The sequence below is a fragment of the Ptychodera flava genome, chromosome 11 (assembly GCF_041260155.1).
Source record: "Ptychodera flava strain L36383 chromosome 11, AS_Pfla_20210202, whole genome shotgun sequence".
Taxonomy (NCBI): Eukaryota; Metazoa; Hemichordata; class Enteropneusta; family Ptychoderidae; genus Ptychodera; species Ptychodera flava.
The window spans coordinates 39276507-39282324 of NC_091938.1; the positions used below are offsets into that span (position 1 = coordinate 39276507).

Sequence of the window (5818 nt, forward strand, 5' to 3'; positions counted from 1 at the left end):
ATGACAGGGTCATCCTGGCAGAAAAAGAGCACCATGAAAAGTACTGATTTGACACCAGATTTTACTTTATTGATGTTGCTGTTACGAATTTGGTAAACATTGTTACATTTGCATGTTTGCAAGGTGTAAGCAAATATCAAATAAGTGAAATCAAATTCCAGTGAAATCAAGTACTTTTTACACAGGCTCTTTTAGTGTACATGTATTATATGATACAATTGGTTGGAGATGTAATTTAACCATATTTGGCCTAAAACTAAGACAGGCCAAACAGAGTTAAAAGCAACTCAGACTCACCTGATCACAGCAAACACAAGCAGACTCACCTTTCAAACGTTCAAAATAAAAATACCGTCAATGACGCTGTACCTTCTCTAATGTGTGGCCAGGTCAGGTAATTGGTTGTTGGCATGGAGTTGTTGGTAAATAGTTGATGATGTAGGGGCATGAGGTGGGATATGGACCCAAAGAACCCAAAAGATGATTAAATACATCAATCAAAAAAATTCTAAGCTACAGTATAAACTGCCTAAAGATAGTTCAATGTGGAAAAAAGTTAAACAATTCAGAAATAAGAATTAACAGTCCAAAATAGTAATGACGCACTTCCTTACTGACCTGAGTGCATGTGAAATACACAACCTGGCATCTGTAAATTAAATGTATACCAAGTGATCATTTCCAGTCACTTTTAACTGTTTTTAATGGATTTTCCAAAGAGTCCTGTGGAAATGATGAAAAACGCTTATCTGGTCTTGTGTTTGTATAACCTCATGGCTGATAATTGTCATAGTATTGAAAAAAAATTGAAAGTGAAGAAATTACTGTTTTTAATAGGCATATTTTCCTGAAATACATGACCGTGTAAAGAATATATGCTAAAAGTGTTTAAGAGTAAATTTCTTTTCAAAAAATAATTTAATTTGTGACCAAAGGATTTTTATTCTTTGAGTTTACAAATTCAAACATTGCAATTTGTTCAATCATCTTGTGCAGTGCAAAATTTATAAAATGACTGAAAAACAAAAAAAATGGCAGAATTACAGTCTTTGTGATGTAAAATTATGGGTTGACATCACGATAACTCTTAATCTGTTTGAAGTACTAATATACAATTTAAAAAAGAAAAATTCATGCAGAAACGGTAAAATATATTGTCAGCAATGTAGTGTTAATTTTGACTTTACATCAAAATATGCCTTTGCTGGATACCAAATATATAGGGCGAAATTCAGCCATGTTCAGCAAAATCCACACAACAGCATTGATCCTTTTCTAATTTGATTTGATTTGCTTATGTTATCCTTGTATGACAGTCAGTACAATATGGAACTTGAACACAACACAGTGAATAAGTATGCTGTAAATGAAATGGTGTGGCTGCATCCACATGCAGCAATAGGAGTGCCTTTGTCTCTCACCCCTCATTTCCAACCTGTCCCATCCCTGAAAAAATAGTTTGGTCTTATATTTATAATGTTAATAATTTCTGTATTTGTTGAAATGTGCGCATCTCAAAAACTTTTGATCATAAACATTTTCATTGTTTTTTATAGCTGACCAATCAGTTAACCTGTTTATTTTGAATATTTGCGCATTTTTCCTCAGTATTTGACATTTTCTGAATACCTTCTTATTCAGTTAGTCATTTTCTAAAAGTTTAAATGCTCCATTGTGTGGTCAAGCTTTCCACAAGCATCAAATGTGGTACTTCATATAGGAGGGTCTGCCTCTAGAGGGCGGGCATCATGAACACTCCTGTGTTTGTTGGTTAATTCCTCCACGTAAACTTCTGATTGTACTGTAAACATTGAACATGGCCGACGTCCGATTTTCTGTCTAAAACTTTCACTCATTTTCGTTCATATGACTCTGAAACTCCAGGAAACGATTGGGAAGAAAGGGTTATCTTGAAATATTGAGGTACTTGCCGATATTTGCAAAATTAAATGAGAAAAAATGCAAGGAAAATGCCGACAGGCTTACACAGTGACAGTTTTCAGACTCGGAGGCATATGATCATCTCTGCAGATTATGCAACAGGCCCAGATCACGTGAGGCCATGAGGGGATATCCACGCAACTCAGTACCAAACACTAGCGCTCACAGAGTGAGCAAACACAAAGTGAGTACCCCTAACGTCAACTCAGTAGTCTGTAATAGATTGTAGTCAACTAAGAAACCTTGGAGAAAGGCTTAACACTGTGGCTATGCCGCTAAGTCCCTTTTGATTTTTGTCATAGCTCAAAATCGTTCTCCCACACCTCAACCTGAGCCATGAACACCCCCACCAGTTTATGATATGACCCATCACAATGGCATGACGTCAACGGATCTTGACAGACGGAAGTCTTGACAGACGGAAGTTCTTGACAGCAGCATATTGGTTTTCAACTCTAATACCTTCTCTGTCTATAAATAGACACGAGAAGGTAAAAATCACAAAATATATCTGTAAGTCTGATGACCAATTTAATAAATTTTTGGCTTCAACAAATTTCATAGACACAGTGAAAAGTGATTTAGTCAAAGATTAGTTTTTAAAAGAGTTCATTTAGCTCTGGCCAAGTCTCGTCTTTCATGTCCTATTTTGTTTTGAAATTTGATATTGAAGACTTCTTTAGGTAGGTCATGATTATTCTTGCCGAATTTTTCTTGGGCCTTGGCTGATATGCACACTGAAATGAAACAGAAAGAAGAGAATGAACTTAGCAACATTTATTAAGACAACAAATTTACAATATAGTTTCAGAACATGTGTGTGATTTGTTACATACACATAGAGGAATTTTTTACATGCATCTTTGCGAGTGCAAAATTAACACATTAAATGAACATATCTAGAAAAAGTGTAACATATCTAGAAATGTATTGGGCTTGTGTACGTTGTATTTACTTGACTAGTTGTTGCCACTGGCTGGCCCTCAAGCTCAGGTTAAAAATGTCGGGCCATATACAAAGCCAAGCTTCCCAGGGAAACATCGATGTGCAGAGAAAAGCCTCTCTATAAGGCATACTAATTTCGTAATTGCCCTTTATAAATATTCATTTCACATACTTACCGGATCAATGGAAAATTATCGTCCACGGCGACTTGCTATCTCGGTCACTGCATCCAACAATGTCGCGGGGAAATATACCTTCATGCCCACCGAAACATACATAGACCTAACTCACTTGCTGTTTTGACTAAAAATGTGTCGTCACTGGGGGAAGAAATGACTGAGAAATCAGCCATAATTCGTAAGATTCAGCTGAAGATTTGAACAGCCGTTAATACTTGAAAAAACTATGCGTTATCTCATTTGAGAGATGCAACGTATAATGTGTCCGATAACGATCGCGTGGGAACACAAAGCATTGGTCAAATTCGAAAGGTCAAGGGTCGTGACCGTCGCAAAATTTTGACATTTCAAGTACGCGTAAACTGTTCTTTTAGATTTTTCTAATAAGCAAAAATGACTTTATATGAAGAGATCAGTTAAAATACGGAAGTCCAGCACACTAAGTGAACCCCGTTGCAATACTGATCAGCCTTGTTAAATTCCAGCATACTCATTTACGGGACCCTTACGTTCATACCCTGTTGCGTGCCGTCCACTCTCGGAAACGCAACTCTTTCCAAAGTCACGACATCATACATCGTCAGAACCGTTAGTCGATCCGGCTCGATTTTTGAACGGTTTGGGGATGAACAGTACCTGTACTGCGTTTCCATTAAGTTTTATGTAAGTTGTAATCGCGAAAGTTTTACAATGGCAGATGCAGAACCGTCGCAAGTGTGTTCGTCGTTGTGATGATCTGACAAAATTTATTGACAGATCCAACCATATTACGTCTGAAAATGTGAGTACCTTTCAATAGAATGCAGGTTCCGATCATATTGAATATTTAGCGGTGAACATGTGTTAATTATTTCACATTTTGAAAATAAAAATAAACGATGTTTAAAATTTGATCTGTGCTGATTTATCTGATTTAATTTACTACTCACAGACGTTCGCAGCCATCTGCATTACTTCCCTCTTGTCATATTCATTGGTTTATGCTGAAAATCCTGGTCTCTTTTTTTGAATGGAGATGAATTAAATTAATTCTAACTATATTTAAGGGATAGTCTGTAACTTCATAATTTTGGCAGAAATTTTGTTCTTCGTACATCGACTACAGGTTTTTCTCTCTTTTCAAAATCATGTTAGCCAGTATTGCAAATGTTATTCTATTTTCTAAAACACGTTCATATGTCCAGTGTTCACAACCTGTATTATGTAAAGTCAGCATTGTTATTGTTGGTAAACACATTTTGGTCTGGACTAAACTTTAATTGAACACAATAACACGTGGACTTTTATAATATACATGCACACAAAGTGTATGTTGGTTGTATTGATAATATCAACGAGCTAATTTAACTTAAATTTGTGAACCAATAAAGTAAGTGCAGTTGATACATAACAAAAATATTAACAAAATCAAAAACTTACAGCTTTACACTGTCACTTTAAAATGGCAAACCGTTGCTTCTGTATCCACTAAATATTTAAGTCTGAGAACAATTTAACTGGTAACCAGTGCATGTGACCCATGTGACATTTCTATTGTGCAAACATGAGTAATTTCACCTGAAAAACTTAACTCAAGTAAAAACAACTCTACACATGAGTGCTGCCTAATTTATTTAAATTAAATAGACAATAGGGATATGAAAACATGAGAATTGACAAACAAGTCAGTCCTTGGAGTGTATTAATGCATGTCTAAATTTTACTGCCACATGTGTAACAGTGTTGAATCTAGAGCGCGCCATCGCGGGATTGACGCGTTTCAGCAAAAAATCCCGCTCTGAAATCTACCCAGTGCGTCACTTTGGGCGCACTCACAATGAGGGGGGGGGGTCTGTAAATAGGTCAACGTGTGTTTTCTTTCATTGTTAAACGTAACCACTTTGCGTGATGATTTGCTATATTTGCTAGAATGTTACCAATGATTTCATTATAAATACTTTAGCAGCACACGTCCGTTTTGAAATGACATTTGCGTTTGTTACATTGTCAATAAAACTTGTTTGTGAATGTACTGACTGACAGCCGTGACGAGAAAAAAAATTCACGTACGGGAGTAATTTCAAACTAACTCTCACACAGAAAGGTTTTTGAAAAATGTAGCCAACACACCTATTCCATTCAAAAAGAAAAAACATGTTCTTGATCAAGCGGAAATCAAACCAAATTCCAAAATTTTCTGAAACATTTCATGTGTCCACATGGATCGAGATACTAGACGTAGCTTGGTTCATGTTGTTTGTCAAAGTCGTTATGCCACGGTCACGCATGCATGGCTTGCCAAGAAATTCGATCTAGCGAGAACAACAGTGAATATCTATTCAGATCTTATACCAGACGGGTCATATGTCAAGTTCTTCAGTAAGAATGCATTTACTAATACTTGCACGGCTTGCATTGTCAGAGTCGGGACGTTGTGCTGTGTTTGTTTTGCCTCGATGCAGCACATGGTGTCGGCCATTTTCCAAACTTGCTTAGGACAAAGCGTCATCACTCTAGATTCCCTAGGTTACCCTTTTATGTCTATGGGAACTTACTGCTGCAGAGATCGAGACTACTTAGTCATTAAAAAAAGACCTGCTCTATCAATGAGAGCTGTGAAATGACAAATGAACTTTTCTCACTGTGGGGAAATTGTCAATTGTATTTTTGCATAATACTGAAAGAATTATCTCTTGAGACTAACAGAATGTGCTGCATCTTTTCTATGAATGTGAGTGAATTTGTGATACTTTATTCAAAACAATTATATTCTT

At 36.3% G+C, this 5818-nt stretch overlaps 1 long non-coding RNA gene across 1 annotated transcript; it reads right to left on the reverse strand.

The window, feature by feature from the left end:
* Positions 1 to 2451: 2451 nt before the first annotated feature.
* LOC139144242 (uncharacterized) lies at positions 2452 to 4065 on the reverse strand. Its single transcript, XR_011554792.1, has 2 exons — positions 3063 to 4065; positions 2452 to 2678 (listed from the first exon to the last, which is right to left on the reverse strand). It is a non-coding gene; the product is annotated as an uncharacterized lncRNA (long non-coding RNA).
* Between the last annotated feature and the right edge of the window lie 1753 nt (positions 4066 to 5818).